Raw genomic sequence first — 13,671 nt, forward strand, 5'->3', positions numbered from 1 at the left:
CTCAAGGGGTTGTGGGGCTGGAGGAGATTACAAGAGATAGGGAGGGGCAAGGCCATGGAGGGATTTGAAAATAAGCATGAGAATTTTGACATCGAGGTGTTGCTTAACCGGAAGCCAATGTAGCTCAGCGAGCACAGGTGTAATGGGTGAGCGAGACTTGATGCAAGTTAAGACATGGTCAGCTGAGTTTTGGAGCACCTCTAGTATAGGCCCAACCTACTCAACCTAGAATGTGGGAGGCCAGCCAGGAATGCGTTGGAATAGTCAAGTCTAGAGGTAACAAAGGCATGGATGAGGGCTTCAGCAGCGGATGAGCTGAGGCATGGGCTGAGACGGGCAAAGTTACAGAGGTGGAAAAAGGTGGTCTTAGTTATGCTGTGGATGTGTGGTCGAAAGCTCATTTCAGGGACAAATATGACACCAAGGTTGCGAACAGTCTGGTTCAGTCTCAGACAAGAGTTGGGGAGACGGATGGAGTCCATGTTTAGGGAACAGAGTTTGTGGCGAGGATCGAAAACAATGGCTTCAGTTTTCCCAATATTCACTTGGAGAAAATGTCTGCTCATCCAGAATGTATGTCGGACAAGCAGTCTGACAATTTAGAGACCGTGGAGGGGTCGAGAGAAGTGATAGTGAGGTAGAGCTGGGTGTCGTCAGCGTACATGTGGAAACTGACGCTGTGTTTCCGGATGATGTCGCCAAGGGGCAGCATATACATGAGAAATAGGAGTGGGAATATAAGCTCAGATATCCACGATATGGTGCCTATCGTGATTGAGATGCAGAGAGGCAGGCAGCTGCTGCTGAAACTACACATCTCTAACAGGTGGTATGGTATTGTTCATGCTGCGGTTCGGAGAATAGCAGTAACACACTCGTACATTTAATGCTGTGTTGTGCTGCTAATCAAGCCACTTGTAATTAGTTCCTGGTTCTTGCTGTCTACCAAGCGAGGCCTCAGATCCACATTTGTGAGTTCTCTAATGACAATTAGTGACTATTCTCATTGGGTGTGGAGGGGGATGAGAAGGGGAGATAAGCAATGTCTTTTTGAGATTGATGTGGTCCCAATATGACACATCTGGTGATGGGAGTGGTGGACTCTAATCCTTGGGCAGAAAATCAGGGTCTGAGATGAATGGGTAGAAAGCTATGCGCTGGCGAGCACAGAAGCAGAAAACCCCAGCCATGGTCTTCAAATTGAACTAGATTTGCTTTTTAAATAAATATATATATATATAGTTCATCACACAATAAACATTTATCTAGATTTCACATTTCATTATACATTTCTAAAACATTTGTAGTAATATGTCTAGCACTAAGTAGAAATCTATGTTTTCTTTCAATAAATCTGATGCTTTTCTACAACATACCTTGCATCAATGTATATTTACTTGGGATTGCAGAGGCAATGAACAAAAGGGCATGTCAGCAATCAGCACAATCTACCTTGCCTGCTGCAGTTTAAGGGTTTGCTGTCATCCTAAGAGACCAAACGAACGAGTCACATAATTCAAAAGCCTCCATCAAGAGCTTTATCAAAAACGCATTAAGGATCGATTATGAATGAAAGTGCCATTTATTAGACACCACTAAGAAGGTACTTTTAATTTGAACTATACTTGAGCACTGCATGGATCAGGCCAATACATTTGAAGGTAGTGGCTGATGAATGAAGTGTTTGACCGTGACTCCGTGGCCAATACATTTCCTCCATCAAGGTGCAAGGGATTGGATGTGGGGGTGCAACAGAAAACACTGCTCATTTCTCATCCAATACTTTCAACATCATTTTCTCCAGCGCATTAGACTACATAGACCATTATAATGCCAGTCAGAGTTGCTTAAACATATTTGCTCAATTCTAGGAATAATTACCCACGAATTCCACAAGCAGGATATGATTCATTCAATCACACAAACTAATAGGTTTGATATACCTGCTGATACAATTTTGAGAGAGAGAAGCTAGGAGCTATTTAAGTCATACTGAAATATACTTAAAATTTAGATACATTGACTACTGCACAATCCATGGTTTATAATTTGAAATTTTGTTATTAATGCAACCTGGCATGTTAAAAAGAATAACTGAATTTTTGGGCTCCAGCTTTTGCATGCAACATTTTTCAAGATGACATTATCAGAAGAAAGGTACTTAAGATTCCATTTTAATATAAGAAAAGTGAATACATACATATATTTTACAGGTATTTGGTTGAGTAAGGAAATATGAAGGTCTTACGTAGCGCGGGGAAACTTACAGCCCTATCTTAAGTACGGAGGGGCGGGGGGGCTGTGGGTGGTGCGTTGGAGGTCATTAGTTTGTACTGGTATGTCTCAAATCCGGCTGTCTGAAAATTGAAATTGTCCGAAAACCAGACATTTTTGAGAAAATCTAATTTGATATTCAGTAAAATAAAATCCGGAATTATTGTCCAAAAACCGACAGGTTGGACTAGTTATCGGCTTCGCCGCTATGTTTTAAATGGCGTGTGATCGGTCCAAGGCTTGCCGAAAGACCCTCGACCCGGCCCGAACCGACCTGACCCATGCCACCATTGGTACTTTGTCTGTCTCAGCAGCTCTTCGGACACTCTGGTGTTTTCTTGTCCAAAATCCAAAAACCGGCACGATCTCGGTCCCGAGGTTTCCGGATTTGAGACCCTGTCCCTGTATTCCCATTCCAATTTCACAAGTTGCTCCAAGTCAAGTGTACTGCAAGGGAAGGGCAGGTATCTGACTGGCACCCCTGGAAATTCAAGCAGCATCAATACATAACTCACTCTGGCATTTCCAGGATGGTTGAATATAGAGGTAAAACCAGACTGTGTGCAGCACTGTGCCGGTCTGGCATAGCCGCTCCAACAGCCCTACTGAGAGGGGTGGAATCTGTGAAGTATCCATGGGGTACAAGACGCTCAGTCCATTATCTTGAGCTGACCATGCATTCTGCCGTAGGTAGTAATTGTGATGGTCTGCTCCCCTCTCTCTAGTCACTCCTTGCTATCTGGTGCCCAACCTCCCATTCACAAACAACAACAACAACAACTTGTATTCACATCCACTTCTAAAGCTTTCTATGATGTTCTTTGACTGGGAGGCAAACATCACACATGTCAACCAATGACAATTTGGACAGTCAGCATTTTACAGGCAGAGTGACAAAAGTAAACACCAGTATCGGACTCCCTCATCACGCTACATTAGACTCTTACCTCCGACTACTGTTCTGATTTCAAATGCCACTGCACGACGACGTGAGAATTCTCACAAGATCTGATTTCCCAGCACAGTGCACAAATGACATTCAAATCTGGAGCAGCAACAGGAGGTAGGGGTCCCAGTGCAGAACTGTTGAGAAAGTCTAAGAGCAGCCTCAATTCAAGTGGTCAAACCTCCAATGTCGTTTCAGCACTAACCTTGAGCACTTTGGGGAGGACTTTCCTAAAGGTTTTTACATTGTCATTAAAAGTGAAAATCTTGCAAAGTCAGCAGGAAATCAGAGACGCTGTCTGTAAATTACTAACCAAGCTGTGACTGTGGGGCAGATTTTAACTTGGAGCGTGTTTCCGACGGAGAATGTTTTCCCAACCGGCAGAGGTAGACACGACGATTTTAACCAATGGGCCTCAATTAACGGCTGCCGATGCCCTTCACGGTTGAGAAGAGGGTGCAGAGAGGCTGCTAGCAGGTGAAGATAAGGCAGCCTTTAGCTACCCTCAGGTAAGCGGAGTCCGGAGTATGGGAGGCCACAGGTATTCTTGTGGGGCCTGGAGCGGTGCTTCTGCACCCCCAAAGGAAAGGTTTCTGTCTGCAGACCAGCAGCAGACCTCTTTCCGTCTAACAGGAAAGTTGCAGCAGCCTCTCCCCTCAAGCCCAGGTTCAAATAGCATTGGGGTCCCATTGACATAATAAAACCCCGATTTGTATTGAGAAACAAAAACTACAGAGGAAAAGTGAACCATCTGCGGCTAACTAAGGGATATAGACAGGCTAAGTGAGTGGGCAAAAATTTGGCAGATGGAGTATAATGTGGGATAATGTGGGAAAATGTGACGTTATCCACTTTGGCAGAACAAATAGAAAAGCACAGTATAATTTAAATGGAGAAAAATTGCAGACTGCTGCAGTACAGAGGGATCTGGAGGTCCTTGTGCATGAAACACAAAAAGTTAGTATGCAGGTACAGCAAGTAATCAGGAAGGCAAATGGAATGTTGGCCCTTATTGCAAAGAGAATGGAGTACAAAAGCAGAGAAGTCCTGCTACAACTGTACAGGATATTGGTGAGGCCACACCTGGAATACTGCGTGCAGTTTTGGTCTCTGTATATTTGCATTGGAGGCTGTTCAGAGAAGGTTCACTAGTTTGATTCTGGAGATGAGGGGGTTGACTTATGAAGATAGGTTGAGTAGGTTGGGCCTAAACTCATTGGAGTTCAGAAGAGTGAAAGGTGATCTTATCGAAACATATAAGATAATGAGGGGGCTCAACAAGGTGGATGCAGAGAGGATATTTCCACTCATAGGGGAAACTAAAACTAGGGGACATAGTCTCAGAATAAGGAACCGCCCATTTAAAACTGAGATGAGGAGAAATGTCTTCTCTCAGAGAGTTGTAAATCTATGGATTTCTCTGCCCCAGAGAGCTGTGGTGGTTGGGTCATTGAATATATTTAAGGTGGAGATAGACAGATCTTTGAGCGATAAGGGAATAAAGGATTATGGGTAGCGGGCAGGGAAGTGGAGCTGAGTCCATGATCAGATCAGCCATGATCTTATTAAATGGCGCAGCAGGCTCACAGGGGCAAATGGCCTACTCCTGCTCCTATTTCTTATATTATGTTCTAACTAAAGAAGTTAAGGATAGCTTTAGATTGAAAGAAGAAGCTTATAATGTTGCGAATAATAATAGTAAGCCTGAGGATTGGGAGAGTTTCAGAAATCAGCAAAGGATGACCAAAAAATTGATAAAAAGGGAAAAAATAGACTGAGAGAAAACTAGCAAGAAATATAAATACAGATTGTAAGGGCTTCTATAAGTGTGTAAAAAGGAAGAGAGTAGCAAAAGTAAACATTTGTTCCTTAGAGTCTGAGGCAGGAGAAATTATTATGGGGGATAAGGAAATGGCAGAAACGTTAAACAAATATTTTGTATCTGTCTTCACAGTAGAAGATGCAAAAAGCATACCTAAAATAGTGGGGAAATCAAGGGTCTAATGAGGGTGAGGAACTTAATGTAATTTATATAAGTAGGGGAAAAGTACTGGAGAAACTAATGGGACTAAAAGCCAACAAATCCCCTGGACCTGACAACCTACATCCAAGGGTTCGAAAAGAGATAGCTGATGAAATAGTGGATGCAATGGTTTTGATCTTTCAAAATTCCCTAAATTCCGGAACAGTCCCAACGGATTGGAAGGTAGAAAATGTAACACCACTATTCAAGAAAGGAGGGAAGAGAGAAAACAGCGAACTACAGGCCAGTTAGCCTGACATCAGTTGTCGGGAAAATGCTGGAATCCATTGTTAAGGAAGTGGTGACAGGGCACTTAGAAAATCATAACATTATTAGGCAGAGTCAACATGGTTTTATGAAAGTGAAATTGTGTTTGACAAATTTGTCAGAGTTTTTGGAGGATGTAACTAGCAGGGTAGATAAAGGGCAACCAGTGGATGTAGTATATTTGGATTTCCAAAAGGCATTCGATAAGGTGCCACATAAAAGATTATTATACAAGATAAGGGCTTATGGGATTGGAGGTAATGTATTAGCATAGATCGAAGATTGGTTAATGGACAGAAAACAGAGAGTAAGGATAAATGGGTCTTTTTCAGGCTGGCAGGCGGTAACTAGTGGGGTGCTGCAATGCCTCAGCTATTTAAAATCTATATTAATGACCTAGATGAAGGAACCGAGTGTAATGTATCCAAATTTGCTGATGATGCAAAGCTAGGTGGGACATAAGCTGTGAGGAGAACACAAAGCATCTGCAAAGGAATATAGATAGACTAAGTGATTGGGCATTAAAGTGGCAGATAGAGTATAATGTAGGGAATTGTGAGGTTATTCACTTTGGTAGGAAGAATAGAAAAGCAGAATATTTTTTTAAATGGTGAGAAACTTTTACATATTGTTCGGAGAGATTTGCGTGTCCTTGTGCAAGAAACAGAGAAAGCTAGTATGCAGGTGCAGCAAGCCATAAGAAAGCAAATAGTATGCTGTCCTTTATTGCAAGGGGATTGGAGTATAAGATTAAGGAAGTCACTACAATTGTACAGGACCTTGGTGAGATCACACCTGGAGTATTGTGCACAGTTTTGGTCTCCTTATCTAAGGAAGGATATACTTGCCTTGGAGGCGATGCAATGAAGGTTCACTAGATTGATTCCTGGGATGTGAGGGCTGTCTTATGATGGGAGATGTGTAGAATGGGCCTATACTTTCTGGAGTTTAGAAGACTGAGAAGTGATCTCATTGAAACATACAAGATTCTGAAAGGGGTTGAGAGGGTAGATGCTGAGAGGTTGTTTCCCCTGGCTGGAATGTCTAAAATTTTGGGGCTCAGTCTCAGGATAAGAGGTAGGCCATTTAAGACTGAGATGAAGAGGATTTTCTTCACTCAGAGGGTTGTGAATCTTTGGAATTTTCTGCCCCTGAGGACTGGGGATGCCGAGTCTCTGAAAATATTCAAGGCTGAGATGGATAGATTTTTTGAGTCTAGGGGAATCAAGGGATATGGGGATCGAACGGGAAAGTGGAGTTGAGGTTGATCAGCCAAGATCTTATTGAATGGTAAAGCAGGTTCGAGGGGCCGTATGGCCTACTCCTGCTCCTATTTCTTATGTTCTTATGCATTAATTTATGAGGCACCTGCCTGTTTCCGATGGGCACCTCATCCACCTGCAAAACTCTGCAGGATAATATTGCCCATCTGCCCAGTTTCCACTGGCTGGGTAGTGTTAACATCTCTTTTAAAATCAACCCCCATGACTCTAGCTTATGAAGTCACACTGAATATCAACTTTGCTCCAAAGGTGATTCTGTGAAAATGTTTCAATGATATGTTAAGTATCCTATGCCCAGAAAAGAAATCAATTACAAAAGCGAATTTCAGATCGTCACAAAATAGTGACATTGAATCCTAACTGCATTCAGACATCCAGAGGTCTGGAAATCTCAGAGCCCGAGTCTCGTGATATTAAGGAGAAATCTCAACAAATAGTCTTTGTGCAGACTGTGCCTGATAACTGCACTGTGAAGAAAGGACTGCTTGGTATCGTGTCACTAAAAGATCGAACCCGGGCATGGATGTGACGGAAGCGTGGATGACTGTTAGGCAGAAAACCAAGGGTGCCAGTATAGAAACTTATTATCATTGCTATGGATGGCATGTCAGCGATGTCGGTATCACAAATCAAGTTTGTGAGATTTCTCGAGTTCTGGATATTTCATTCTATCATTCATTGGGAGCAGCTGGGGTCAAAGCATCTGAATCCGAAACACATCGTGAAGATTGTTTGGAAATTGTGAACCACATTGAAACCAACAGTTCAATAATCTGATTGAGGAACCCAATGAAGGAAATCTCCCTTCAGATCTCACCCTTCAGTGTGTAATACTTTCACTGGCTTTCCAGAGGAAAAGAGATTGCTGGTCTTCTGTGAATTACTCGACCCAGTGAGAGTATTCGTGGAAGAAAAAGATGATGCTCATCCTGAATTGACAGACTGTGTGAGTTTTAACGTTGCAGACTCATTGCTGCATCAGGACGTTAAATCTGGAATTGCAAGGAAATCTGAAGCTGTTACCCAACTTTACACAAAGTGTATTTGCCTTTATGAACAAGCTTAAGCCGTTTCAAACACAGTTGGAGAGAGACACATCCCCTCTATGATTAAAGTTCATGAAAATGGTAATTGAGGCAAGAAATTAGAGCACCTAGCATTACGCAACCTTTCTTCAACATTGTTTTTTTTTCAGTGATTTAAGTATCTTTTTATTCATTCACGGGATGTGGGCGTCGCCAGCAAGGCCAGCATTGATTGCCCATCCCAAATCGTCCTCGAGAAGGTGGTGAGCCGCCTTATACAACTGAGTGGCTTGCTAGGCTATTTCAGAGGGCAGTTAAAAGTCAATCGCATTGCTGTGAGTCTGCAGTCACATATAGGCCAGACCAGGTAAATGTCATGTATGTACTTTTGGGATCACTAGCCATTAGATGGCATCACTGTTGAAGGTCATTGGGCTGCATGCACGTGTGTGCAGCCCAAGTATAAAAGGCCAGCCATTTTGTATATTAGTCACTTTGGGCCTTACTAAAGCAGAGCCGAGGTCATACCTCTTGGAGTTAAACAGTACTCAGTCTAACATTTATTGCATACACAACATTTGGCGACGAGGCAACAAGAACCTTTGCATGCAAAAATGAGCACAATTGGATTGTAAGAGCGATTCATGGAAGGAGAAGATTGGACAGACTTTGTGAGCCGTTTGAGCCAGTTCTTCATGGCCAACAAAATGGAGAAGGTCAGCGACGCAGATCGGCACCAGGCGGTGTTCCTCACGGATTGCGGTCCAAAAATTTATGGTCTGATAAAGAATCTATTCCTGCCTGTGAGTCCAACAGAGAAGACGGATGAAGAATTAAGTACACTGATACAGGACCACTTTAAGCCACATGAAGGCATCATCATCTCGAGATATAGATTTTACACGCACGATCGCTCAGAGGGCCAAAATGCGTCGGAATTCATTGCCGACCTGAGACGTCTAGTGGGACCGTGTAAGTTCAGGGCTGTGTTGGCAGACATGCTGCGGGACTTCTTTGTAATCGGCTTCAACCACGAGGTGATCCTGCGTAAACTATTGGCGGTGAAGACGTTGGACTTGAACAGGGCCATCACGATCGCTCAGTCTTGCATGACGACGGATAGACGTCTAAAGCAGATATCAGTGAAAAATTAAAACTCGGCAAGTACTGTAAATATGATTGATTCGGTGTTCGGCAGAGCGGCACATGGCAGGGCCTACCCAACTGCATACGCAAAACTTGTGGCTGCCCAAAGTCCGCCAGCGGGAATGCATCCAATTTCTCCGTGTCGGCGTTGTGGGGGAAATCACTGGCACCAGCAGTGCCGATTTAAGCAATATAGTTGCAAAGGCTGTCTGAGAGTGGGGCATCTCCAGCGCAAGTGTCTGCAGATGAGCAAGCGTGCTGCGACACACCACGTGGAGGATGATGGTCAGACTAGCATGGATCCGGATACGTAATCCGAGATACCAGAGGAGCAAGTGTATGGACTGTACTCGTTCCTAACTAAGAGCAATGATCAACGTGAAATGATCAACGTGAAATTTAATGCGGTGCCGGTATCGATGGAACTGGACACGAGGGCATTGATAATGAGCCAGAGGGCATTCGACAAACTGTGGGATACTAAAGCTGTGAGGTCCAGGCTGAGTCCAGTCAATGCCAAGTTGTGCACATACACCAAAGAACTCATTACGGTGATTGGCAGTGCCACAATTAAAGTCTAGCCTGCTGAACTAATGATGAAGAGAGGTCTTAAGACCAAGCTATCTCTTGTACACCCTGACTTGAATAATCATGTTGAATATAGAAGACAAAGTCAGCAAGGGTATCCCGATCGCGCAGCTGTGTCACGCGATATTTCTGTAAATGATCCTGTATATGTTCTGAATTATGGTCAGGGTCCTATGTGGATTGCTGGTACTGTCATGGCTAAGGAGGGCAACAGAGTATTTATTGTCAAGCTCAAAAATGGACAAACATGCAGGAAACATATGGATCAGACAAAGCTGCAGCACACAGAAGAACCGGAACAGTCGGAGGAAGACACAATCGACGACCAACCAACCTACCCCAGTCATCAGAGGACTCAGTGGTCATCAGTGAATCAGGACTTTCAATCACTGACATGTTCAATGAAAGTGGACTTTCAATCCCTGACATGGCCATTGACACTCCCACCAGGTCAGCCACCCAGCCACCAGTCACAACAGACTCTGAACACTCACCCAAGGCTGGAGTTAAACTGAGATGGTCAACCCGGGAGCGTAAAACACTGGACCGTCTCAATTTGTAAAAGACTGTGTTAATATCTCAGAGTGGGGTATTGTCATGTATGTACTTTTGGGATCACTAGCAACTAGATGGCGTCACTGTTGGAGGCCATTGGGCTGCACGCACGTGTGTGCAGCCCAAGTATAAAAGGCCAGCCATTTTGTATATTAGTCACTTTGGGCCTTAATAAAGCAGAGCCAAGGTCATAACCTCTTGGAGTTAAACAATACTCAGTCTAACAGTTATTGCATACACAACAGTAAGGATGGCAGATTTCCTTCCAATGATGAACTAGATGAGTTTTTACAACAATCCGGTAGTTTCATGGGCACCATTAATGATAATATTCCAGATTTATTTTAATTAACAGATTTTAAATTCCCCAGCTGCCATGATGGGATTTGAATTCACGTCTCTGGATCATTAGACCAGGCCTCTGGATTACTAATCCATAACTTAACCACTATGCTACCATACCCACTTTGGGGCTAGATTTTCCACTGGTGTGATAATGGCGAGCCAAAGCAACGTCAGTAGAATGTGATGCAAATTTCTTCACGCGCTGTTCAACTGTCTCTCTGCTTATCCCCACTAAAGTAGGTATCAGCTGTGGCTCTGTGGTAGCACTCCTGTCTCTGAATCAGAAGGTTGTGGGTTCAAGTCTGACTCCAGGTACTTTAGCACATAAACTAGGCTGACATCTTAGTGTAGTTCTCAGGGAGTACTGCACTGTTGGAGGTGCCATCTTTCGAATGAGATATTAAACCAAGGGCCCCAACTGCCCTTGAAATTGGATGCGAAAGATTCCATGGCACTATTCGAAGAAGAGCAGGGGAGTTCTCCCCGACGTCCTGATCAATATTTATCCCTCAATCAACATCACTAAAACAGATTATTTGGTCATTACCTTATTTCTGTTTGTGGGACCTTGCTGTGCACAAATTGCCTTTTTCTACATTAAAGCAGTGACTACAATGCAAAAAGAATTTCATTGGCTAAAAGCGCTTTGGGATGGCCTGAGGTCGTAAAAGGCACTGTATAAATGGAAATTCTTTCTTTACTTCCAGAATTTCCTGCTGGGAGTGACAGGGCTATAGAATACAACATATTCAAATGTAAAATGTAAATGACAGAAGTACATTATCTGTTATCTTGTTCCATAGCAACAACAGTGCCACATTTTAACAGTGACTACATTCCAAAAGTACTTCATTGGCTGCAAAGCGCTTTGAGACGTTCATGTGGTCATGAAAGGTGCTATATAAATATGTTTTTCTTTCTTTTCAACGACGGAAGGAAGGTGTCATTGGTCATTTTTTGTGGGCACTATTGCTATTGAGTATAAGGCTTAAGTGGACAATGACCCGATGTGGTCGATTGTGTAGACTTAAGCAGGAAATTCTGGAAGTAAAGAAAGAATTTCCATTTATACAGTGCCTTTTACGACCTCAGGCCATCCCAAAGCGCTTTTAGCCAATGAAATTCTTTTAAAAATGTGCTTTTGTTTTTAGATACCATGCTGGCAGATTCAGAGATGTATCCTCAGAGTGGGCAGAAGTCACGCCCAACCACACTTCCACCTGCCTAACAATTGAGCACTGTGTCTGAGCAACCAAACATCAAGAGCTTTCATCTGATTTCAGTTCAAATCCTACTCCAGGGACTTGAGCAGATAAATCTAGGCTGACACTCCATTACAGTGCTGAGGGAGTGCTGCGCTGTCAGGGGTACCGTCTTTCGGATTAGACATTAAACCGAGGTCCCTTCTGCTCTCTCAGATGGGCATAAAAGATCCCATGACACTATTTCGAAGAAGAGCAGGGGAGTTATCTCCGGAGTCCTGGCAAATATTTATCCCTCAACCAACATAACAAAAACAGGTGATCTAATCTTTATTACATTGCTGTTTGTGGGAGCTTGCTGTGTGCAAATTGGCTGCCGCGTTTCCTTCAATTCAACAATGACTACACTTCAAAAGTACTTCATTGGCTGTAAAGGGTTTTGAGACATCCAGTGGGCGTGAAAGGTGCTATATAAATGCAAGTCTTTTTTTCAGGGTGTCCCAAAGCGCTTCATAGCCAATAAAGTACTTTTGAAGTATGGTCACTGTTGTAATGTAGGAAATGTGGCAGCCAATTTGCCCACAGTAAACTCCCATAAACAGCAATGTGGTACTGACCAGATCATTTGTTTTAGGGATGTTGATTGAGGGATACATTTTGACCAGGACACCCTGCTCTTCTTAGAATAGTGCCGTGGGATCTTTCACATCCACCTGAGGGGGCAGACGGGGTCTCGATTTAATGTCTTATCCGAAAGACTATCCTTACCCAGTCTGGCCAGTCCATACAATGCGGCTGACTAACATCCTCTGAAATAACCTAGCAAGCCACTCAGTTGTAAAAACAATTGCTAGGACAACTAGCAATGAAAAAATTCGACATGCTCAAAGAAAATCATTTTGCTAGTAGAACAACATGATTTTCTTCATCTTTTTCTCTCCTGCAACTCCCGGCAATATTTTATCCGACATGATAGGCACACTAAAGTAACTGATGTTGCCAAATGGCGCACTTTAACACAGCATGGCCAAGGCCTTATTTAACATTGTTTTAATGGAAATATGAAACTTGTCCATTTAGCAGGCAAAATATTATTGTTTTATTTTACACAAGTGGGAGTCTGATCAGATAACATAAGTCTTCATATTTATTACCCGAAAGTCTTCACTGTTGTTTGTGGATCTTATCTCAAGGTAAGTGGCTGCTTATAGTGTGGCTTCAGCACAGACGACTGTGCTCAGCACTTCACTTTGCTCTTGCTGATGATTTCCTAGATTTGAAGATGACCTAAACACCTGTGCTCTCCATTATTCAGTGATTTCTGCCGGACAGTGACAAAGCTACTCCATCGTAACAGCGAGGATGCAATAAACGCCCATCATCAATACTGTGCACAGGAGATTAAAACCTGACAAGCAGTGGCCACTGCTAGCAAGAGTCTACGAGCAAAGCAGTAAAACAGAAATTCTCACTGCCTATCTACCTGAACGCTTGGTATAAAAGCATTGTTCACAGTCCCACAAACACATATTCCCATTGGTACTTTTATGCACTGTTACAAATTCAAGTCTGCTGCAAATAACTCCTCAGGCTCAGTGATGTCAGCTGCTCCCTTAAGTGATCTGAGGATCTTACTCTTGTGATTGTTGATTCACACTGCACTGTGCCTACTTGTATGATAGGGCAACCCAGGGATACAACTGTCATGTATTTCACCATCTTGCAATGACAATAGTTATGTAACTGTAACTCATGCACACCGTACCTGTACCCTTGAAATGCATACCCTGACCACAGGGGGTGAGATTGCAGGAGACACTCTTCACCTGGGTTTCCAGGTATAAAAGGGGAGGTCCCACCCAGGGTCAGCACTCCTTGGTCCTGGGAATAAAGTGAAGGTCGCAGAGTGACCATGTCTGATATATCCATGCCTCGTGTGAGTTTGTAACAAGGTGCAGAGACACCACATCTGGCGACGAGAAACGGGAATCACCAAACCACAAGGGTGGCCACTGAT

Source organism: Pristiophorus japonicus, chromosome 8 (genome assembly GCF_044704955.1).
Source record: "Pristiophorus japonicus isolate sPriJap1 chromosome 8, sPriJap1.hap1, whole genome shotgun sequence".
NCBI lineage: Eukaryota > Metazoa > Chordata > Chondrichthyes > Pristiophoridae > Pristiophorus > Pristiophorus japonicus.